General features: G+C 38.8%; 1 long non-coding RNA gene across 1 annotated transcript; it reads left to right on the top strand.

Annotated features, from left to right (window-relative positions):
• The first annotated feature begins 311 nt into the window (after positions 1-311).
• On the top strand, positions 312-9,824 carry LOC139007017 (uncharacterized). Its single transcript, XR_011470822.1, has 3 exons — positions 312-426; positions 1,803-1,872; positions 8,149-9,824. It is a non-coding gene; the product is annotated as an uncharacterized lncRNA (long non-coding RNA).
• The last annotated feature ends 16,193 nt before the right edge of the window (positions 9,825-26,017 follow it).

Here is a 26,017-nt window from a genome sequence, read left to right as displayed (position 1 = left end):
AGGCCACCCGGAAAGGGTGGAAGATCTGTTCCTGCTTGGAAGACCTGGGCCACAGTTGTTCGAGTCTACTTAAGTGTCATCAATCACTATCACACTACTATTAATCAAGTAAATTATTCATTGAGAACCTCTTAATGACACTATGTTCATTAGGAAGAAACTGATGCACAAAGGGCTACTGTCAACCTCAACAAATTACAACTATCCTTTCTTTGTCTTTGAAATCAAATTCTTTGACAGAAGTAACCTTATCCTAAATCTAATAAATTTCCCATTTCCCAAAAAGAACTCAACTGGAAAACTATAAAACCTGAAAATCCTCCTGTGCTTTCTCCTCTTCTGCTTCCAGTTACTACCCCAAAAGGATCAGCTGAAGGTAATCAATTGGACAGAACAACCTAAGAAGAAAGAGTCACACCAGGCCAGGTATATGAATATTTTAGAGGTATTGGGGACTAATATATTTTAATGTAAACTAAGCAGCTTTCAAGTTACATATATACATTAAGTAATAGCAGTCGTTATGCTAATATTCTTTTCTCTTCTTGTGAGCTGTTAAACTACATCATAGCAGGTTCAACTCCTGTGTTTATTTGAAGAAAATGTTATCTGTGGGGAATACTGTTTAATCTTGACAACAAAAGAAGACAATCTGATAGTATGTTAGTAACCTGATAAAATAACAAGAATTTCTTTCTCCAATTGGACAAGACATTTTTCTTCTTGATATACTAGTACTATACTCATAACCACTACTGAGACTTTACCATGGACTGCACATTGTCCTCAGTACAATTTGGAATTTATATTATTCCAGTGGATCCTCATGGCAATCTTAACATGTAAAACTGCAACTCACTCAAAGTCACACCTAAATAGCAGGGCTGGGATTTAAAAAAAGTGTGATTGACTCTAATACCAGTTTGATAAACCACAAGGCTATATTATGAAGTGTATCTAATTTACTTGCCCTAATATATACTCTTTCTAGATAATAACCTTTATTTTGTTTTCTGAAATCAAACTGACGTGTATATATTGTATACATGATTAAATAAGAAAAATAAAAGGCCATGTCTTTCCTTTATTCTCCCCTCATCCAATACATAGCCAAAAAGTAAAATGATATTTTGGAAATAGTTATTTTTAAAAATTTTTAGTAAATCTGTACTATATGCTAAGCATACTTATATAAAAATGAATAAAACATGATTCCTGTTCTTTAGAAATTTAGAAAAAAGGCATCAAATGGCAAGATCTTCAGTAGAATGAAGTTTCAGGACAAGTCTGTTTGACAGGTTTTTTGTCCTAAGTAACAGCCTCAGAACATAGAAACAGGAAGCATCTGTCTTATTTAAAAGAATCTCATGAAAAAATAATAAAAGAATATTATAAAACATTTACAAAACCATGTTTAGTAAATATCAGGTAGTTTGTATAATGGTTCACCTAACAGGAAACTTCTACAATTAGAATAGAAATAAGAATAAAATTATTTCCTTTCTTATTGCTAAACTTCCTAAGATCTTGCCCTTTCTAGGCAATCTTTAGTATCAGTAGAAAATGTTCATTCAAGTTAATTACAATAAGACTTTCTTGACTTTGTTATACTGCTTTCTCCAAAAAAATGTATATTAGCTTGAATTTTGCCTCACCACTATGGAGTAGACATATATAAACCATTTTCAGAAACAATTTCTCTTTTAAACTGTACTTTCTAACAAAATTTAGTCATTTACCAAAATGTGCCCCGGTGCCACAATAATATAACTAATAGTGATCCATTCTTCTGCTTTTCCTAGGAGCCAATAGGAAAAGATGAAAACTCTGCCACTGCTAGTGTGCATCTGTGCACTCAGTGCTTGCTTCAAAGTAAGTGTCCACCCAAACAACTTTTATTCTTGTGTATCAATAACAAACATCTAGTGTCTATACTTGAGACTTCAAAAGTACAACGTGCAATTTTCCATTTCCAAGAAGCTTGATATCTTTTGTTTTCTGTGGCACATAAGACAATGGATAATTAAACCAAAAGGAAATTATTGATTTCACTTAATTGATATTGATGTAGCACCAACTTTATCATGGGTGTGATGAGATCAGATGGAGATGCAGAAAACAGATCCTGTAGGGCCTCATTAGTGTAAAACATGGCGTCTCAGTATATGAGAAAGCCTCAAGATGATGAGAGTGACATGACTCTGGGTCTGAAGAGAAAATGAATTGTAGGAGACAAAAATTGAGGTAAAGCCCAGTCAAGAAACTATAGCAGTGGCCCACATAAGAGAAAATGGTGACTTGCACTAAATGTCAGCAATTAAAACAAACCATGAGGGTATATTTTGGTGATCACATCTACCATAACTCCTGCTGCAGTTGGTGTATAGTAAAAGAAAGAAATGAACAAAAGAGCTACGTTTCAGACATGTCACATGTGAAATGACTATTAGACTTCTACAAGGAGACATTAAGAGGCAGTCAGAAATACACTGTCTGGAGTTCAGAAAGAAGTCAAGGGGTGACGTCTGTATTTTGAACATATATGAAAACATGGGACCTTATGAGATCACCCAAAGAGATTGGATATGGATAGAGAAAATGGAGGAACTACAAAAGGGAACAGGAAAGCATGGTTTCAAAAACAAAGAGATTACAAAATGGACTCTATCTTTAAGATATTTAGGGTTGCCCTAACTGGTTTGGCTCAGAGCATCGGCCTGCGGACTGAAGGGTCCCAGGTTCGATTCCAGTCAAGGGCATGTACCTTGGTTTCGGGCACATCCCCAGTAGGGGGTGTGCAGGAGGCAGCTGATCGATGCTTCTCTCTCATCGATGTTTCTAACTCTCTATTCCTCTCCCTTCCTCTCTGTAAAAAATCAATAAAATATATTTTAAAAAATTTTTTTTAAAAAAGATATATAGGGTTGGTTTAGAAAAGAAGATTAAAATTAATAATGATTCAAGGTGATGCATAGTGGAATAAGTAACCATATTTGCCTCTAAGGCTATATACCTATATGTATTTGTTCACTTTTATTTTGACAAATTTGAAAGAAGGGTCAAGAAGTAGAATGTAGATTTGTTGCATGAAGCTGAATAGCCTCAGAATATTATGCCTAAAAAAGTAGATACCTTATTGGTAGATAGAACATATTCTTAGATACTTTCATATTTCCCCACTTACCACATAATATTGCCTCACAAAAAAAAATCTTGGGTTTTTCCCTGGACCAAGTGCTAATTTCTGTGATTCTAGCAAAGAGTGCACTGAAATTGGGCTCAGAAGATGTGAGTTTAAGCTTATCATCTGAACATCCAGATGAACCTGAGTTACAACCTATCTATAGGGCCCCAATTGCCCAATGTGAAAATAGAATAACAGTATATGCTTCGCTAGGCAGTTGAGAAGTAAGTGAGAACACATGCATTTATAAAATGTACAGCACTGCATAGATGTAAAAATGTTGACTATAAGATTGTTATAATTTCTATTTATATGCCAGTTGTTAAGAGTTTCCAGTCGAATATGCCTGGTGATATTAGCTTTTTAATAAGTCAAATTTTACTTACTACTTTGGTGACTAAAAACCTCTAGGTGGAAAGAAATGTTATTCCAATCAACACAAATCATTGTGCAGCTGTGGAATGACTAAAGCCCGGTCTTTATTTTAAGGAAGCCCTTCAAGGTACTTCCTATAAATCCAGGCACTTAATGAACCACCCCTTCCACAGTTCAGGATAAATAAAGCCGCCCAATTCTCCAATGCTTCCAGTGAGAGAAAGAATTTCCAAAGACCTTGAATATGGGGAGGTGGCTCAGGAATCCCTTGACTTGGTCCTTAGAAAATGGATGTACCAGAGTGTGGCACCAGCTCGCAATCGGAGACCAGCCCTGGAGTTCTAACAATAACACACTGTGCTTTTATGGAATGAGTTTAGGGAGCAGATAGTCTGGTTGCTTTCTTTCAGATGCTGCCAGAAAGATTGAGGGGATGTATTCTGGAATCAGATAGGAGCCCTGTTAAACATTACTTAAATATACTGCTTCCTTCTTCTTTGGAAAAAAATTACAGGTTTTCAAATGATCATAAAAAGAGGCTAGTAACCAAAAATGAAGACAGTTAGTGTGCTTCCTAATTTCAAGTGAAAGCCATTTTGACCTTGTGCTCTTCTAGTTCTCTTCCTTTCTATTTCTCTATTTCTCTTATGGCCTGATTTTTCCTCCTCCTTCAACTCCCAAATTTTAGCATTCCTATAGTTATTTGGGGAATTTTCAGCTTCCTCCTACCCTTCCTTTCTGGCTCCAGGTGTCATGTGCCTCTCTACACCTCTCCCTCTCTACACCAGCCCACTCTCCCCTCACTCCTCCCCTCTTCTCCCTCTCTTCCACCACTCTCCCGAAAAGTGTGGTTTACCTATGGACACACATTCTCCTAAAATTTACTTAATCTCTCTGGGATTCAGTTTTCTCATCTGTATAATGAGGATAATAATAGTACTCACCTTCTGGTGTTGCTAAGGAATTAAATAAAGTCATATTTGTAAAAAAAAAAAAAAAAAGGTTTTTACAAATATAAATAGCATGTGAACAGGCAAATGAGGATATCTTTAACACACTCTCCCTGGCTTATCCATATTTACTATCAGCACCTCCATACTTCAGTTATTACGTTCAAACGTTTAGAAGGCATTTTCTACTCCTCCCCCTCTCAAGTTTGCCTAAACCCAATTCTAATCAACAAGTTTTGTTAAAGGCATCTATAACTGTCAATCGTAATAATTAGTCAAACTGGTTATTTGAAACAAGTTCTATGCACCCTAGCTGGCTTGGCTCAGTGGATAGAACATTGGCCTGTGGACAGAAGGATCCCGGGTTTGATTCTGGTCAAAGGCGTATATCGGGTCCTGGTTCGGGCATGTGCAATGTATTTCTCTCACATCGATATTTCTCTCTGTCTTTCCTTCTCTTTTCCACTCTCTCTAAAAATCAATGGAAAAATATCCTCGGATGAGGCTTGAAAAACAAATTTTTCTATGCTAAGCTAGCATTAAAATAGAATTTTAATTATTTGCTTCATATTAAAACATCATAGATACTGTTAATAGCTGAAACTTTTTCACATCCTAATAAATACCTTTAAATATTAAGATTTTATTCAATAAAAAAATTTCTTTATTATCAATTCATGCATTTATTCATTCCATAAATATCTAATGGTGCCTGTTATGTGCCAGGTATAAATTCTATATATTGGGCATACAGGGATTAACAAAACAAGTTCCTGCCCCCTCATGAAGTTCATCATCTCATTAAGGAAATGAACAGCATACCTATTTCAACGCATATTAGTCATGCAATAATAATTTTGGATCTGGAATTTAACCTAATCTGAATTATTTTCTAAATGAGTAAACTGAGATCCAGTGAAATTAGTGACTTGCCCAAAGTCATGCAGTTATTTAATGGCAAATGCAAAACAGACCCAAACCCCCATTGGCTGCAGTGTGTTTCAAACATGCTCCTGTAAGAGCTGGAAGTCCTTCTTAAATGAACTAACAAAACAGAAATAGGCTCATAGACTCATTGCCAGAGGGAGTTTAGGAGACTGGGCAAAAAAGGTGAAGGAATTCAGAAGTACAAATTAGTAGTTATAAAATAGTCATGGGGGTGTCAAGTACAGCATAGGGAAAAATATTATAATAACTAAGTATGGTGCCAGGTGGGTACTGGAAATATTGGGGGGTCACTTTGTGAAGTATATGATTTTCTAACCACTATGCTATACACCTGAAATTAATAAAAATAATAATAATAAATGTAAAATGAAATTTAAAAATAAAATATTTTTTAAAGATTTGGAATTTCTTCACACCATCCTCAGAGACCACCTCGGAAGGGAGGACTGAGCTGGTGGGATGCAAGGCACCCCATGCCACTTTAATCAGAGAGGTTTTGTGTTTATCTGGGTTGTATACTGAATCTCAGGAAAAGATTCACTTGATCAATTTGACCTGCAAATTTCATGTTCAGAAACCTACTGCCCTCTAATGGATGGAATCTCCTGAGAGGTTCAATGATCAGGGGAACATCCCAGATTCAGTTACAGATTCCGGAATTCTATGTTCTTCTGTGAGAGATCTATGCAAAACCATCAAAGTTATGTGGATAAGAACTTATTATTTTTTTAAATATATTTTATTGATTTTTTACAGAGAGGAAGGGAGAGGGATAGAGAGTTAGAAACATCGATGAGAGAGAAACATCGATCAGCTGCCTCCTGCACACCCCTCACTGGGGATGTGCCCACAACCAAGGTACATGCCCTTTTCCAGAATCAAACCTGGGAACCTTCAGTCCGCAGGCCAAACCAGTTAGGGCAAGAAGTCATTATTTTAACTGTGGTTGTTCTTGAATAGGAATTGAAATGTCTTGGATAATTTAAGTTTCTAAACAATGCTTTCTGAAGTCATTTTTTAGTCTGGGTGTGTGTTAGTCTCTGAGGAAGCTAACTTAGCTGAATGACTGCTAAGTCTCTCAGGGGTTGTCTTGTTGCTTATGCTAAATTCTGTCTCTGGAGACAGCTTTACAGTGTGGGCCTGGAATGATTTATATATTTGGTGGCCTAAAAAAAGGGTTCTTGTGGAAATTATCGAGAGGAAAAATGTGACCTCTTCTTGCTTAAAACTTTGGGAGGTGCCCCTTTACCTTCATGTTAAATTTCTTTTCCTGCTTTAAAGTAATATAATTAATCATTTAAAATTCTAATATGAATGTAATACAGGAAAAAAAACATAGCCAAATTGCAATATGTTTAGAGATAAGAAACTAAAACAGCCCAGCTGGTGTGGCTCAGTGGTTGAGCATCAACCTATGAAGCAGGAGGTCACGGTTAGATTCCTGGTCAGGGCACATGCCTGGGTTGTGGGCTCAATCCCCAGTGCAGGCTATGCAGGAGGCAGCCAATTAATGATTCTCTCTCATCATTGATGCTTCTATCTCTCTCTCTCTCCCTCTCCCTCTCTGAAATCAATAAAAAGAATTTTTTTAAAGAAACTAAAATAGTGATGTACTCTAACTTGAATAATGTCAGCCATGGTTAACAGAGCTAAGAATGTTTATCTTGCAGAATATAGACCCAGATGGCATGGTAGGTATTTTTAAATTTTGGAGGGCTCCAAAATCTTCCATGTACTGCCAAAGCATAGAATTAAAACCAAGAATGGAAACCTGAAGTAATAAGTCTCTATTCAGTTAAAAATGGAAATCTCAAGAAACGACTTTTATTCCATAGCAAGAACTCTCTAGCTGCTAAAGTCTAGCACGCCACCTTGGGAAATATAGTAGTGAGTTTCCAATCAGAAGAAGTTGTCAAGCGTGGCCTGGACAACCACTAAGGAGGTGTATTAGAAAAAGATCAAGTATCATATGTACAGTTGGGCAAGATCAGTATCCTTTTCAGATGTGAGACCTTTGAGAAATCATAAAAGCTGTAGGTCCTCTATTTAGACAAAATGAATAAACAATAAAAATTTCTACAGTATCATAGGATTCATGGGTCCCTGACTTTCTGTAATTCTAATTTTACAATGATAAAGTTAAAAGGTAATAGCTAAAGTTCTTTCTCCAATTTGAAAATTCTAAACACTAAGTTTCCTACACTATGTAGGCTATGAAGTTGAGTTGGGATATTTGTTAAGTTGATTGTTTGGGTTTTTGTCATTTTTGTTTTTTGATGATCATAGATATGAGGGTGTGATTAAGAAAGGACTTCTGGATCTCAGTTTAATGTCTTTGACTGAAATTTCATGGACAAAGGATGGCAGCAGGAGAGCCCTTTTGCTCAGGCAGTAACTTGATCATTTTCTATCAGAAAGATTAGAAATACAAGCAAAAAAGAGCAGATATAGCTAGTTCTCTAGGTTTGAACCCACAGGAATATATCCATCTTAGTGAAGTAGGAATAAAACAATTGACAAAAAGCAACTCTCTAATAGCAAGGCATTATTGAGATTTGGTGAAATTAGAAGGATAATGACTCAACTCACTGCAAACTCACTTCTACTCCCAAAACTACACAAATACTGCTCATCACACTTCATTAGTATCCCCTAGTTGATAAATCAATGCATTTTCTTTCTTTTCTTTAGGTCAGTGAAGGTCAAAGAAAGGAATGGAACATATATCACAGAAGGAATCATGACCATCGTGGATATATATTAGACCACCAATCACCGTTTCATTCTCAGTTTCGACCTGGCTGGGCACAATTCTATCACTTGTCTCATCACCGCAGATACTACAGACCTTTGCCTTCAAAGTGGGAAAAATACAGAGGCCAAAAACATTACTGGCCCCCTAAGTGTTTAGATAAAAATAACACCGTCATTGAGAATAATACTTCAGAGGCTACCACCCAAGTTCCACTTATAAATCTCACATCTAATTCTGTCAAAACTACTCCCTCTCCAGATGTGGAACCTACTCAGATTTTTGTCACCACATCTGCAAGAGAAAATACTGGCACCACAGACTTGTTTGCTATGACATCAACACAACAACCCCCAAATACACAAACACCACAACCTTCTTCTGCCTCAATAGAGAATACAGTTTCCCCTGCTACTGAACAAGAAACTTTATCTCCTACTCAAAAGGCATTTCTTCAATTCTTGCAATATGTAGATAACATAGTAAAGACCCTTTCTGATCTTATAAAGCGTTCATAGTACATCATACATTATGAAGTTCTCTGTCATTAGATAGGATTGATGAGTGCAGAACTACTACCTTTACTTTCACCACTCTTCTCAAAGTAAAATTATAATATTCCTTAAATTTACAGCACTATCACTAACCTTTGAATATATACACCTCACATGACCTATTAGCAAGAAAAACAAACTCTAGCTCAAAAAATCATGTGCATGACCATGAATTAGCATCACTTTGTGAAAACTATAGAGATAGCACACTGAGGGAGGGAACGGTCATCAGATAAAAAGAGAAAATTGTATAAGTCACCAACCATTTATTGGAATCCTAAATGTTGGAAATTATAAATTCACTACATTGTTCCCCTAAACCAAAACTCACCTAAGTTATCTAATCCACAAATAGAAAGAATAAAATGAAGTCTCTCTAAATGAAGAAAAATATTTCATTATCTATAGATAGACCTGTCATTGTATTACTGATTAGTGGCAAAAATCCTCTAGACAATTGTGTTAAGCCTTAATTCCATTGCACAAAATATGGAAAGGGAAAGTTGATTCGAAGTGCAAGGGAAATTTGGCATCAAGCACAAATGAGGACTCCAACACTTGATTTCTGAGAGCATGTAATTATTTAGGCTTCATGATTGACATTTATTGTATTATATCTACGTTAATTTCAATCTAATGTGCTTGATTCTAGACTGTGTGAACCACTAAGAAGACTTTCTATGTTATGTTCACATGGTGCTCATAATATTTTATTATTAATTCAAGTAATTCAATTTACTACTAATGCAATTAATTTATATTAATTCAATGTGAAATGTATTCAACAGTGAAATATTCTCTAAACCTCTTAGCCATATGTTTAAATGTGTTTTAAAGCAAACCATGTCAAAGTACTGCCCTGGTGTCAATTTTGCAAAATTGTCTTTGAAAATAAACCCTAACTCTAGTCAGTAGAAGAATAAACACTATCCACTTGATATATAGAGATAATGTTCATCTGTGATGTGAAGGTGTTTTCATTTTCTGTCACTACTTCTAAGAACTCTAATGATTACATTTAAATTTTTTGCCAACTAATAAAGACTTTATGCAGCAATCTATTTTCATTTTGTGTATTTGGAAGCTCCTTGTCTCACTTAGATTCTGAGATGGGTGAAAAGAGATCTAAATGAAGATTTGCATTTCATTAAAACTGCCACTAATTAGTCAGTGACCTGGTTAGGGCTATCAATATCTCTGAACATCAGTTACTTTCATCTTTCAAATAAAGTGGTTAATTTATTTAAATTAACTAAATATTTACTTAGTCTTACTTATTAATATGTTTCCAACCCAGATATTGTGTTTGCCCTATGCTTTTCACTTAACTCTCTTCCTTCTAGTCTCATCTTAATGTCGATCTGTATTTATTTTAAAGGAAGAATAGTAATTTTCTCTAGGAATACTCCCCAGTTTTAGAATAGTCAAACTATAATACCCTAAGGCTGAAGACTTCACAATTATCAGCATGTACTTCATTTATATGAACAGAAATTCTAAGTCAATATATAGGATGGAATGGAATGGAATGGAATGGAATGGAACAGAATGGAATAGGATAAAGAATCACATTGTCCTCAGCAAGAACTGTGTACATTATAACAAACACTATACCAAATTTCTTTGAGCACTGTGAGAGACAAAGAGGAAGCGATTAATACACGGATTAATCAGAAATGGGTTATGTAGTCTATGGCCTTTTAGTATTAGATTTCTGGTATCTGATTATGTGTTTTATCATTATAGAAAAAAGTTAATATTATACAATTTCTTTTTACTAACATAATGTGATTAGTTAGGAAGCAAAATGAGGAAGAATTCAATTTCTTATTGGCAAAAATATCTAAAAACTTTGTAAAAGAGAATATACAGATCAACAATTTTAAAGTTTGTGACAATTGCACATTTTAATTGAATCTTTATAAATTGCCTTTAAAATAGCTCACCAATGTCCCACATACAAAGAGGTCGCTGGTTTGATTCCTGGTCAGGGCACAAGCTGGAGTTGTGGGCTCAATCACCAGTAGGGAATGTGAAGGAGGAAGCCAATAGATGGTTCTCTCCCATCGATGTTTCTGTCTCTCTTCCCCTCTCCCTTTCTCTCTCCTTCTAGAAATCAATAAAAACTGACGCTCTAATGCATTACTCATAATGATATTCTTGAAAATGAAAACTTATAACCTCCAAATTTAAAAGACACTGAAACCAAGCAGCTTTACTTCTTAAAATCACCAAATATCCTCAAAGAATGAAAATTGTTAAGTTTAGGCAAAACTATTAATAATAAGTATATGGAAGGAAAAAATGGATCATTAAAATATTGAGAAAATTTACCTTTTAGTGTGTGTAAATATAGTGGGGTTTTTTTTTAAATAAATCAGCAAATTAATTAAAAACTACTTCTCTTTATGACAATCCATGATTCCTTTCCTGTTGGTGCTATAGGAAAGACAAACACAGTGGCTTAAAACAATATTTATTGTTCTATAATCTGAAAGCCAGAAGTCCTAAAATCAAGGTGTTTGCAAGACTGCGTTCCTTTTGGAAGACCTAGGGGACAAACTGTGTCTTTGTCAGCTTCTCAAGGACACCTTCATTCCTTGGCTTATGGCCCCATTCTTTCAAAGCCAGCTGGAAAGCATCTCCAAATTCTCTCTCTCTCTCTCTCTCTCTCTCTCTCTCTCTCTCTCTCTCTTCCCCCTTTTGTTTTAGCCTTCCTCTCTTCCTTATAAGAAAATTTTTTATTATAGTTGGCCCATTTGGATGGTTCAGGATCATCTTTCCACCTCAAGGTTCTTAACTTAGTAACGTCTTCAAAGGCCTTTTTTCCATGTAAGATAACAGATTCACAAGTCTGGAGATTTGGACATGACATCTTCAGGGGGCAATTATTCTGTCCCCCACAATACATCAGCTCATAAAACATGTACTAAGAAGAGTATTTAGGAGCATTGTTTATTCTGCTGGTACAGCCCGGTATGTATTTTTGCCATGTAACTTAATGATAGCCTTGATAGAGGAAATTATATGACTCTTTTAATGTATACCAGATAAGTAGTACATGGCAAGATGGCTTTATAAAGAAGTTGTTATGAGCCATGCTGTTTATCAGATCCATACACTGTCTGGTATATTAGTGCTGGTGTTCAAGATACCCTGATTTTACTTCGTAATGACCTCCAAGTGGGAGGAAAGTGCTGCCTGAGATTCGGAGGCGCCACGGAGTCGCCCTCAAGTGCTTCGTGTAAGTGAAAAGGTGAAAGTTCCCAACTTATAAAGGAAAGGAAAAGCTAGCATGCTGAGGTTGCTCACATCTACAGTGAGAGCGGATCTTCTCTCCGTGAAAGGGGAAAGCCAGGCTTGACCTTGGGCGGGGAGGATGTGTTGGCCACACTGAAAGGTGGACCCGCACGTGGCTGGGTCCTTCTCCAGAGAGCCCCTGGGTTCTGGGGTGCCGGCAGGATGTAACTCGTGGCCTCACCATAGACAGTGTTTTGGGACTTGGCTGCTCTTAGGATCTTGTGCCTGGAAATAGCCTGAAGTGGCCCAGGAAGCAGAGCATTGGTGCCAGTAGTTCTCTAGCAGGGACTAGGGCCCAAGGCCCCAGGGTTGGAAGGAGACCAAAGGGGTAGCTTCCCTGGAGGGATACTAGAGCTTCCTCTGACCAACCCAGCTCTTCCCCTGTGCTGTCCCAAAGTGGCTGCCCCAGCTACGGATGGATACCTGCTTCTTCCAGAGAAATAAAACTAGTTTCTGTTTTATGATATAAAAAAAATAAATAAATTGGTGCTGTGTTGCGGTCACACCTCAGACTGCCAAAGTTTCGGCCAGATTGAGTGATAGGTGCTTAACGACAGAAAAGGAGTTAGAACCCTGGCTGGTTTAGCTCACTGGATAGAGCGTCCACATGCTGACTGAAGGGTCCCGGTTTGATCTCAGGTCAAGGGCAAGTACCTCGGTAACAGATACCCCAGGCCTGGTCGGGTGAGTGCAAGAGGCAACAAATCTATGTTTCTGTTTCTCCCTCTCCTTTCCACTCTCTCTCTAAAAAAAGGTGGCGGGGGGGAATATCCTCGGGTGAGGAATAACCAAAAATAAAGAGGAAGGAAGGAAGAAAGAAAAAAGGCATTAGATTTGTGGGTGGAAGACATGAACTGAAACTGTGTCCTGATGGAGGGCAGACATTGAGCCTTCAGCAAGGGTCCCCAGACATGAGGGACACCAAGCCATTGACTGCAAGTGAGGGACAGTATGACTTGTTTATGTCTCATTGATCAAGGCTAACCACATGGCCAAGGCCCTTGTGAAGGGAGCCTCACAAGGATGTGGACAGAGAGAGTATAATCCATCAGTGGCCATTACTCTAATATACACCAAGAAGTATTTCTGGACAGCCTGAGACTATGCTATAGTGCCTCATTTTCGACTCTTTGAACCCATAACTTCTCCTTTAAAACACTTAATTGATTGTATAATTTGATATTTAACTTCGACTCCCTAGCAAAACATGCTCCTGAAGACAGAGATTATATCTTGTTCACTACTCTGTCTTTAGCACAAAGTGAATGTTTGTGCATGGTAAGCAAAAGAAGAAGAAGAAGAAGAAGAAGAAGAAGAAGAAGAAGAAGAAGAGGAAGAGGAAGAGGAAGAGGAAGAGGAAGAAGAAGAAGAAGGAGAAGAAGAAGAAGAAGAAGAAGGAGAAAAATTTGTTGCATTGCTTAAATTTAACCTTACATACAAGCGCATTAAATATATTTACAAAACTGACAAAAATGGTTAATATAATTAAATTGGGAGATGTATTTATATATCTAGAAATATAAGATGAACTCCGTATGTGATCTTGGATCAACAGACTTTACAAAAACCCAGGATGAAAGAACATTAAACAAATATTTAAGATTATTAACATTTACTAGAGGCCTGGTGCACAAAATTTGTGCACGGGGGGGAGGGCGAGGGGGAGAGGGGACCTCCGCTCAGCCTGCAATGACACCAGTGTCCCTCACCCCAGCCTCTGGCCCGAGGCCCCTCCCCTCCCTTTGCACATCCAGGGCCACTCCCTTCCCCTCCCTCTGTGCAGCTGGGGTTCGGACACTGGGCTTGAGTTGCCAGGGCGACGCCACCAGCATCCCACCCTGGCCACTATGGGCCATCTTTGTCATGGAGTGATGGTTAATTTACATATTACTCTTTTATTAGATAGGACTAGAGGCCCGGTGCACAAAAATTTGTGCACTCGGGGGGGGGGGGGGGGTCCCCCAGCCCAGCTTGTGCCCTGTCACAGTCTGGGACCCCTTGGGAGATAACGACCTGCTGGCTTAGGCCTGCTCCCGGTTGGCAGAGGGCATGCCCAATCCCTAGGTGCAGCCCCTGGTCAGGCTCAGAGCAGGGCCGATTGGAGAGTCGGGGCGCCGCCCACTGTCATGCACAGAGCAGGGCAAATCGGGAGGTTGCGATGCCACCCTCAGTCATGCTCAGGGTAGGGCCGATTGGGGGGTTGGGGAACCGCCACCTGTCACACTCAAGGCAGGGTCGATGGGGAGGTTGCAGCACCACCCCCTGTCATGCACAGAGCAAGGCTGATCAGGGGGTTGGGGCACTGCCCCCTGTCACTCACAGAGCAGGGCCGATCAGGGGGTTGGGGCACCGCCCCCTGTCACACACAGAGCAGGGCGGATCAGGGGGTTGGGGCGCTGCACCCTGTCACACTCAGGGCAGGGCCAATGGGGAGGTTATGGCTCTACCCTGTCACACACAGAGCAGGGCCCGTGGGGGGGGAGGGGGTTGGGGTGCCGCACCCTGTCACACACAGAGCAGGGCCGATCAGGGGGTTGGGGCGCCGCACCCTGTCAAACACAGAGCCGCAGGGCGATCAGGGGATTGGGGAGCTCCCCCCTATCAGGCACAGAGCAGGGCTGATCAGGGAGTTGGGGCGCCTTCCCCTGTCACGAACAGAGCAGGGCAGATAGGGAGGTTGTGGCCTGGCCCTCTGTCACACACAGAGCCGCAGAGCGATCAGGGGGTTTGGGCACTGCCCCCTGTCACACTGATCCCGGTGCCAGGAGCCTCGCTGCTCCACTGATTCCGGTGCCGGGAGGCATATTACCCTTTTACTATATAGAATAGAGGCCTGGTGCACGGGTGGGGGCCGGCTGGTTTGCCCTGAGGGTGTCCTGGATCAGGGTCGGGGTCCCCACTGGGGTGCCTGGCCAGTCTGGCTGAGGGGCTGAGGGCCGTTTTCAGGCTGGCTGGTAACTGAAGCTCCCAACCGCTCCTTTTTTTCTTTTTTTTTTTTCCTATTCTGGGCCAGCTTTAGCTCTGAGGCCTCGCTGCTGAAAGCAGGTTTCTGGCCTTTACCTTCTGTATTTGATACAATGTTGCGGTCTGGCTGGCTGAAACCCGGCTGACTGAAAGCCGGTTTCTAGGGTTTTGTTTAGCTTCTATATTTGCAACATGGTTGCTTAGAGTTGCAGCTGAGAGGCCGGCAAGTCAGGTGGAGAACGTTGGAGTCCACGGTCACTGGAGCAAGCAAGCCTCCCTGTTCGCTTCAGTGCATGGCTGCCAGCCGCCATCTTGGCTGACAGTTAATTTGCATAAGGATATGCTGATTAGCCAATGGGAAGGGTAGCGGTCGTATGCTAATTACCATGTTTCTCTTTTATTAGTGTAGATTATTGAATCTAGTTATTACATAAGTCATTGAGAGTATATGACCACCAGTTGACCCTCAAGCTGGATCTGGGCAATCAGAGGCTCCTGACCTTCACCCCTGTTCTACGTGCCTTCTCTGCACCAGAAGCTGCCTCAAGGATGCAGCCTTGAGAGAGTAATGTGTTTTTTGACACCATGCATGACTGACCCCAGATGAGGCCTCTATATTAATTTTTAAGATTTTGCACCCTAGTCATGCCTCATATAAATGTTCCCTGGCTTATTAAATCTGCCACCTTCCAAACTGGAGTGGTCTGCCTCTTTCTTCTGTCTCTCCTTACCCTCTGTATAAGTTTCAGCTTTCACCTGGAAGCTCTCGAAGCTCAATAGTGCATTTGGTATTTAAATTCACTTTACAATTAAGAATACTATTGTAAAAGTGAGAAGAAATAATGCATTTAAAGATTTAATTAACAAACACTGTCTTTGACCTTCACCACATTATCCCAAGGAACCTACCATGGACAAATAAAACTCAGATCTTCTTTCCTGACACAAAAGAATATTATAAATGAGTCATTTGCAATAAAGTTCAGGGTGATTATTTAACCTTCTTATTAACATAGCCACAGAAAATGATTGAAATGCCAGCATTGTTTATTGTCAGTCCATTAGCCCTGCTTTGTTGGAAATTAGAGTTGATCTTGCTTTACACATACTGGAAATCAATATATATATATATATATATATATATATATATATATAGCTTTCAATTTCCATTATAATTTGGGAGATCTCTTCTATCCTCTTATTAAAAACTCTAAGAAGACATCAGATTACTGTGTTATCATATCAAATTAGTAACTATAAATATAATTGACACAGGAATTACCAGCACACCATCTTAAACTTCTTAAATAAGCTATTTGTAATATGCATTGAAACAAAAAAGTCTAAAATTTTCAAAGACATTATTAAATCAGGATTTCATATTTTTAGTGAGGATGGGTTCTCTTCAATCCCCAAAGCTTTAACTGAGTGGAAGCAGTGTTACTAATAAAATCCATTCGTATCTTGTACTGTGGACCCTATTATCAACTGTGTTTTTCTCCCCACTGAAAGTCCAGGCAAAACATGGGAAATAACATGAGATTTTGCTGAGGGGAGAGGGAGGAAGAAGTGGAGGAGGATATGAGGGACTAAATGAAAATGGACAGAGACTTGACTTGGGGTGGTGAACAGACAATACAATGTACAGATGGTGTGTTGTGTTACCAGGAAACACCCAGATGGGCTTGGGCTTCCTGTCGCTATTTCTAATAATGAAGGCAAGGTTGAATTATATTAGGCGTTTATTGAGAAGGCTAGCCAACCATGAAGACAGGGCGCTTACAAGCATCAAATCCTGCCTTCCAGGTGCAGGGGACAGGATTATACAGGGTAAGGGGCTAGTGTGAGGCTGGAAAGGAATGCAGTTATGTGCAGGCCTGGGGTCCGCATACATCAGCTATTGTAATTAGTCATCAGGGGATGAGATGATGTTGATGAGATGCTGTTTTGACTCCTGGTAGGTCAGTCTGATCATGCTTATCAGTTCAGCTTGCTGGATTCACAGCTGAGTCACCTCCTCAATCACTTTACACAGGCCTTGGAAAGGAAACTTAAGAAAAATGTAATCCCCTAATTCACATATATAAGAAACTTAAATACCTATTCACGCAAGTATATGTGTTCTAAGATTTAAAATAATATGATTACTTTTAGATTAATTCGGGTGCTGTATCTATCAGGTTATAGGTTCTCCTGGTCCCCCTTATGCACCTGAAGCCTGTATAATTTTGTTAACCAGTGTCACCCCCATAAAAATAAAATAAAAAATTTTAATTTAAAAAAAAATTTTAAAGAGTCAGGCTTTATGTGCTCAAATAAAAGTTGTCCAAGACCTTGCTAAGTGAAAAAACACAAGTTTAAAAATATGTGTACTATAATCTTAAATTTTGATAAAATGTTAACATTAATAATAAATACTATCAAAGAATTTTAAATGCATACAAATATGTACATATCAAATCTTTAAAATATTACCCTAAAAAGTGGAGATGTTTATGAAGGACCTTAACTTTCTACAACATTATATACTTCTTCAATATCTAGGTTGTTTTAAAAATATTTACTATGAACATATGCTATTTCTGTGATTGAAAAAATTAATAATAAAATGGATTTTTAAATAAAATCATCTCATGAGCACACAATGAAATACACAGATGATCTGTAATATAATTATACATTTGAAAAATTACATATTATTAACCAATGTCACCCCAATAAATTTAATGTAAAATATAAAAAATTAAATAATCTGAGATTCCATTTTTGCTCATTCATCTATTGTCAAAAGAAATCACACATAGACTCACAAAAGCCAAGTCTCAAGTTAAGTTTTATTTTTCCCAGAAAATCCATTCAAACTTGTACTTTCAATTTTATCCTTCCCACATGATTTTCTAAAAGATAGTAAGTTCACAGTTGAAGTTCAATAAAATCCATTTGCTTTGGTTCAATAGCAAGTAACTTGAAAAATGTACTTGGACCAGCCCAGCTAGTATGGCTCAGTGGTTGAGTGTTGACCTATAAACCAGGAGGTCATGGTTCAGTTCCTGGTCTGGGCATATGCCGGGTTACAAGCTTGATCTAGTCCTGCAGGAGACAGCTGATCAATGATTCTCTCTCATCATTGATGGTTTTTTTCCTCTCTCTATCTCTCCCTTCCTCTCTCTGAAATCAACCAAAAATATATTTTTTAAAAAATAACTTAGACCAGCCTGTGGTAGTCTAAGGAGAATGAGGTAAATCTGAGTTTACTTACAATTGATGGTCTATGCATTGTATTTCAGCATTATATTATAGTCATGTTGAGTAGTATATAATTTAGAGTATGATGGACTGTACTGGGTCCAGGTAAGGCAGTCCCAACATATGTTCATGCTAGCTTCATGGAGGAATAGTTTAACATTATGAATATGTGTTTAAATCTAGACCTAGAGAGATATGATTAAGCTTCCAAAAGGTTTATATGATTCTACTCACGAATATACTGTATTTATTATCATCTGCACATTCTGCTCCTGCTATGAGATTCTGGGTGGCCTTAATGTTCCACTCAGTTTGACTTATTTTAGACACCTTTTTCCTGACTATTGGCCCTTGACCTCACTTTCCTTGGAGCATTTTCTTTAAAAAACTTTAAATTGTCCCCTAGCCGGTTTGGCTCAGTGGATAGAGCATCAGCCTTGGCCGATTCTGGTCAAGGGCACATGCCCAGGTTGCAGACTCGATCCCCAGTAGGGGGTGTGCAGGAGGCAGCTGGACAATGATTCTCTCTCATCATTGATGTTTCTTTCTCTCCCTCTCCCTTCCTCTCTGAAATCGATAAAAATATATTTTTAAAAAACACAAAACTTTAAATTGCCAAGTCTTTTGTTGCCACTTTGAAAGTAGATAAAATGTCTTGCATTTTCTTGCCAGTTTTACAACCCAGGGAATGCCTTTCTCTATGACTGGGGAACCTTCGCTTTGAAACATAATCATCAAGAGAGTGCCCCTGCCTCCCAGGCTCTGTGGGAGGGTAGGAGCCAACTACCACAACCTAACAAGATTAACTAGCTAATGCCAATTAACAAATACAGATGGCCTAATCATATTGGCCACGCCTCCCCCAGTGTCATCCAATCCTTTCCCACCAGCTCACCCCAGGGCTTAAAAACCCTCCCACCTTTGTCTAAATGGGTCTGAGTTCAATCTCTCTCCCTGTTGCAATGTCTTTAATGAAGTATTCCCCGCCTGCTTACTAGTAACTTCTCAGTGCAATCTTTCTTTGACAGCAGTCAGGAAGTTCACATCTCTCTTAGAGAATGCCATTGCTCTCTCTGCTGACTATCTTGATTGTGCTGACTTCCTCCCGTGAGAAAACACTGTTCGAGTTACACAAAGCCATGTTCTTCTGTCAACCCATCCTATGTGACATTTGTCAGTATTATTTTTAGGAAAATGTAACAGGGACAGCAATATTCAGGAAAATTCCAGTATGTTTAAGTTAATTTCTATATTCTATATAATACATATAAAAGAGCTATAAATTTGATGATACTTAAAATGTGATTTATTAAAAATATGAAACTGATGTTTCAGTCATTTCTAAAACCTTGTAAAAACTCAATTTAAGACAAAAATGGATCGTATCTAGACACACACACAAAGTTAAGTTTCAAGTGATAATGTGCTTTGTGCTTCTCAACAGAAGAGTAGTTGCATGAAAATAAATTTTCCAAGGAAGTAAGTTTGAGCTATGTGAGAGGAAGCACATTCATTTATTCTAGGGCTTCTGGGAGCTTTGAGGACACTCATAAGATTATGAACCTCTGAGAAGCCTTTGGCCCCTTGAGTGTGGCTGTTCCTAAGCCTTAGGCATAGCCTAATTAAGTAAATAACAATGTACCTACCTATATAGTTTAAGTTTTAAAAATTTGGCTCTCAAAAGAAATTTCAATCGTTGTACTGTTGATATTTGGCTCTGTTGACTAATGAGTTTGCTGACCACTGGCCTAGGCAAAGGTATAAAATTGAGAGTTAACAAAATTTGAATTCTATTTAAAGACATGGAATTGAGTGAGATCACATAGGGAGAGAGGTGGGAGGAGAGATTAAAAGGAAAGGGAAAGGAAGAGAATAAAAAAGAAGCCAAAAAAGAAAGCTTAGAACTAATTCTAACTTTTCTAAAGATACAGAAAATTAGAAGGAAAAATTAGGGAGGTAAAAGAAAAACTAGGAGGGTAGTATCATGGAAGGCAAGAGAAGGAAGTATTTCAAGAAAAAGTCAGTGGTTAATGGTACAAATGCTACCCAAATGCTGAATGAGATGAAGACCAAATAGTGTCCCTTATCGCTGACAACCGGGAAGTCATTAGTAACCTTAAGCAAGAGCAGTTTTGGTAGAGTGGCAGGAATGGAAACAATTGTGAAATGACTACATGGGGGTGAAGAAAAAGAGAGAGAAAATGCAAACAATTTCTCTGAAAAGGAATTAAGAAATGGGCAGCTGTTGGATAAAGATGTAGAGTCAAAAGAGTTTTGTTTTGTTGTGGAGGATGTTGGGATGCTGATGGAAATGATCCAAGAAAAATAGGTGGGGAGATGCCTACTGGAAAATGAAAGGGCGAGGACTACACCCTCTTTTGGGTCCTCCATTTTATTCCTTTATCAATTCACAGCTGAATTTTTTAAAAGGCTGAGTTGTCAACAGACATCATAATACCCAGTGTCCACTTCTTAACCTTTAATTCACTTCTCATTGTACTCTAATTCAGTTTTCACCCCCTTGACTATAATTCCTCAGTTCACCAATGACCTACTTATAGCTAATTTAAATGGACATATTTCAATTATTATTGTATTTAACCTCTTAGCAGCTCTCCACAATTTGATCATTTGGTCATTCTTAAAATACTCTTACTTTGCCTGTGTAAAACCACCCTCTCTGAGTTTTCTTGGAGGTCCTGCTTCTCCTCAGTCTCTTGTACTAACTTCTCTACCTCCATCCACACTTCAAGACACTGGCTTTCGGCATGACTAAATCTTAATCGTCATCTATTTTCATTTTACATTAGAAATAGCAAATTGACAACCTATCAGCTAAATCCCCCACGGTCTAGCATAGTGTCTGAAAAATAATAAGTATTCCATAGATATTTGTTTGATTAATTAATTAGCCATAAGACTAGAATTCAGTTGGGCTTAGGATAGGGGGATGTGCAGGAAGCCACCGTTTGCCAATACTGTCATGAGCGTGCACCAAGGAATGTGGGAGGCCGATGGACCTTGAGCATTAGCAGAGCTGATGCTAGGCACCAATTTTTCATGTTGAGATAGCGGTGGCTCAAAGCAATTTCCTGACCTGATAGCCTCCAAGTAAATGTTTACTGGACCTTACTGATCTTTACTGACCTTTGAGACTGTCTGTCTGCTATGTGTTTGCCGTGCTTTACTGAGGGCAAGATGTGTATTTAAAACTGAATAAAAAGCGGAGTAGGTGAGATCTTGGTGTGTCTCTTCAAGAAAGAGGCTCCACATGGCCCCTAATGCCTTCTAAACTCGTATTCTTGTACAGTGGGGCCTTGACTTACGAGTTTAATTCGTTCCGAGACCGAGCTCATTAAGGAGCTCGTTAACTCAAATTACTCTATCAACTCAATGCAAAAAAAATCAGCCAAGAGACAAGTGGTATCTCAAAAAACTCGTTAGTCGGGACACTCGTAAGTCAAGGCCCCACTGTATAGCATTTTCATTTGTGCATTGGCCCCTCCTTCAGATCCTGAACCTCACCACAAAGGTCACAGCAGGGATGCAGACACATTGTGAAACTAGCCACTAAAACAAGCTCCAAGACAAGACTTCCTCCCCACCCAACTCAACAGGTTCCCACACCAGCTACCATAAACTATTTAGACTTGACAGTTGATCAAGAAGTCAGCAGCTGTTGCTTCAGAAGCTCCTTGACATCTGGTGATTGAAAAAAACACAATTAGGAAGTTATTTGGAGTGCTTAACCCGAGGTCTACAATCAAGAAACTCAGACCTCTAAATTATATAGGCAAATGAAGGCTAGCTTACTCCCTTTTGAGGGTCAAATTAAACACTACCATCATTTTACATACTTGCTCCTCTTCTAAAATTCAGTGATGGTTTTTTATCCTTAACATTCTTTCTAATCAATCCTGAGACAATCAGCGAAGAAAAACTAGAACCAAAAAAAGAACGGAGTCTGATTCACCTGCTTTCAGGCCAACTTCATCTCAATAAAAGTCTGATCAAATTCAAATTCTTCCTAATTATGTGATGTGATAGGAGTGTTAGCTAACACTACACCATTGCAATCATATTATAATAAACATATCAAATCAAGGCTGTACACCTTAGGCTTACACAATGTTATATGTCAATTATATCTGAATTTTTTAAAAAATTAACTTCTCCCAAAACCAGCTGAGGAGCAAAGAATCCTCATAAACTCACCCAGAAATAATCAGTCAGCCAAGACTTGGCTTTACACAAATGCATCAAGGACCAACTAATCAACAAAGAACTTCCTCATTCCAGACGCAACCCCAAACAGCTGTTCATTCAAAATCTAGTGCTACACAAACTCATCTGAAACCAACTTGTGAGAGAAGAGTTTTCTTGTCCAAAGATCATCCAAAAGCACTGTTTAGCTAGAACTTGGCTCTATACAAATTCATCAAAGACAAGCTGATCCTCAAAGTACTCTCATATCCAAACAAGCTCTTCAGCAAGGACCTACCACAAACACACTCATCCGAAACAAGGCAATATACAAAGAGTTGCATCATCCAAAACTTTTCTAAAAACAACTGCCTCACCCTGCTGGTTTGGCTCAGTGGATAGAGCATCAGCCTGCAGACTGAAGGGTCCCAGGTTTGATTCTGGTCAAGGGCACATGCCTGGGTTGTGGGCTTGATCCCCAGTAGGGGGTGTGCAGGAGGCAGCCAATCAATGATTCTCTCTCATCACTGATGTTTCTCTCTCTCTCTCTCTTTCTCTCTCTCTCTCTCCCTTCCTCTCTGAAATCAATAAAAATATATTTTTTTAAAAAAAATAGCTGCCTCTATCAAACTCATCTAGAACTAACATCAGGAAGACATTTCCCTGCCCAAAGCTGGTCCAAAAACAGATGTTTAGTTAAGACCTGGATCTATACAAAACCACTTAAGAAGAACTAATAAGCAAAGAGCCAACCCATCTAAAATGTTTCATCCGGTGTTGCCTTTCCATATAATCACCCAAGAGAAGCTATTAAGCCAAGAATTGTTCCATCCAAAGATCCCCATAAAACAGCTATTCCATCAGGAGCTTGCTCTCCAAAAACTCATAAAAAAACTCAATCAAAATCTCATCTATCAAAATACTTTCTAAAAGCTGCTACTCATTAAAAAAAACTCATATATCTCAATCTTGTCCAAAGTCACATCAAAAAATGCCTCATCACACCAACTTCATCCAAATCCACTTATGAACAAGACTTGGACAAACAACCTAATGAAAATTAGTTTTTCCTTTCTGTGCTTCTCTATCCAAATCCACATTGAGGGTTTTTTCAAGCTCTCACCCTCAAACAAAACAACTACTATAACTTTCACTGTTCCTGCTACCACTACTTTAAAGCAACTTCTACCGCCACCACCATATCTGCTATAATCCCCACAGTAACATCTACTGTACCCATTAGCACACCACTCCATGCTACAACAGCCAAGAAGCTGGCACCTACATCAATTACTTTGAAACAGGAGTATCTCCCTGTGATGGCACCAACCTTACACTAACTCTGAAACACATAATCTCCTCACCACAGAATCATATACTGATCTTTCATTTGACTTTGAAACAACCTATTTTCCTGCTAACTTCTACAAAACTGAAAGTAATTACCCAATTGGCAGTATTGTATTAACTCTGAGACTACATAAGTTTCCAACAGCATTCCAGAACCTTATGTAAACCATCATACCATCATACAAACACTGAAATCATGATTACTCCTTTACACTAGTACTGCTTCTCTTATCCCTCCCATCAGCATCCTCATTTGTTGCCATTTGCAGGACATTCTTTCCCAATTTGAAAATCACCTACAACCAAGCTTTTTTTAAAAATTTTGTATGTGTGTACTTCTAATAGTTGAAATTTTTCTAGATAAACAGAGTACAATGTTACTACAGTCTATGAAACCCCTAAGGTTGTCTAGTACACATTGTGTTCATGGACATATGTGCATTTTTCTGAGGAAATGATGTATAGATTCAACCAGATTCTCAAAAGGATGCATAACCCAAAGAATCTTAAAACTAAAACCAATGTGAAAGATCAAGAAATGTCTAGACCTACAGGGCTAAGAGATGTCACCTATAGTCTATAAAACACGTTAATGAATCCTGATATCCTAAGGCATTTCAGAAAAATAAATTACTTCACTGTTTTTGCTGATGTCTTTTCCTTGTATAGTTCATATTTCTTGACTCCTAACTCCATAATTATATTATTGCAAGTTATCTGCTTTCAAACTTAAAATTTCTTGCTTAAGAAATTACTCAGCCTCTTAATTGTCCTCGTTTATTTTGGTCATATCCCACTGCCTGCTCAGTTTCCAAAGGGTGTGTCCCATTCCAGCTTGGGGTTGGAAGCGTGTCTACAACAGGCAATCCATGGGCAGTCAGTCTCTGAATCACCTGAAGCCCAGACAGTCACAATCAGTGACTCAGTTCAAATGAGCAGTTCACCAGCACTGTACTCTAGGCTGGCGATGAGACACAAGTCTCTTCACCTAAGCCCAGGAACAACAGTGGTCTAAAATTCAATTCTGCCTCCACAAAAAAAGAAAAGAAAAGAAATTAAGGAAGCCCTCCACCTACACATGATTGGAAATAAGGCCTAGAAGAAAGTGGGTTCCCCAGAGTTATAAGTTCCCCTCCACACAATGAAGCTTGAATATTTAATGTTCTCCCTACCAAAGTGAAAGCTCCAGTAGGGATCTTTGTCCTTTCCATTCACCGTTTAATTCCCAAGGACCAAACCAAAACAATGCTAACAGTCCATAGAGTGAATATATGTTAAATTAGGGGTGAGAAGAATGAATTGATTGAATACAAAAATGAATGAATGTGTCTATGAAAGCTCGTTGCTTCCTTTCCACTTCTTCAGCATTTATGTTCTGTTGCTCCTCTCAATATTCACCCCTTTACCATGCAGTTCTCTGTACTGTCAGTCAAATTTAGTCTTCAAATCCACGTAAAGCCCCATCTCTTCTCTGAAGTCTTCCCTCACCACAACGCCCCGTAGTGTGTACCTCTACGATTTTATTCATCAACATGTAGACACCATCTGGTGCAAAGCAATGTTAATGTTATTAACATAAAAGACACAGAAGAAATATAAGACAAGGCCCTGAGAACTCCCCATCTAGTTCAAGAGAAACATACAACAGAAAAATAATGCTTGATTAAGAGCTAAATGAGTAATAGAAACAAACAAAAATACTACAGGTGATTAGAATTAGGTGTCTCTCCAACCCTATCTTTCACTGATACTCTTACCCCATTTTGTTCCAGTAAGTAATATCATTCTTTCATGTCTAGGTGTTGGTCTGCCTGGATGGTCTCCTTGAATTCTTTTTTTCTTTCAATTTCAGAAAGGAAGGGAGAGGGAGAGAGAGATAGAAACATCAATGATGAGAGGGAATCATCGATTGGCTGCCTCCTACATACCCCCAGGGGGATTGAGCCCCCCAACCTGGACATATGCCCTAACCAGGAATCAAACCATGACCTGCAGGTTCATAGGTCGACACTCAATCTCTGAACCACACTGGCCAGGCCTCTCCTTGAATTCTTAGTAAATTTCTTTTTATTCTTCAAAATCCAGCTCAACTGTCAACTCTTCTATAAGCCTTCTCTACCCTTTGGCCCTCAACAAAATAACCGCAATCCCCTCCATGCCTATGTAAACTCCTAATATTGCACTTACTGAA

Source organism: Myotis yumanensis, unplaced genomic scaffold (assembly GCF_028538775.1).
Source record: "Myotis yumanensis isolate MYYU_CA2020_CCGP unplaced genomic scaffold, mMyoYum1.0.hap1 SCAF_1, whole genome shotgun sequence".
Lineage (NCBI taxonomy): Eukaryota > Metazoa > Chordata > Mammalia > Chiroptera > Vespertilionidae > Myotis > Myotis yumanensis.
The sequence above is the reverse complement of the archived record's forward strand: the minus strand, read 5'-3'. Positions and strand labels throughout refer to the sequence as shown.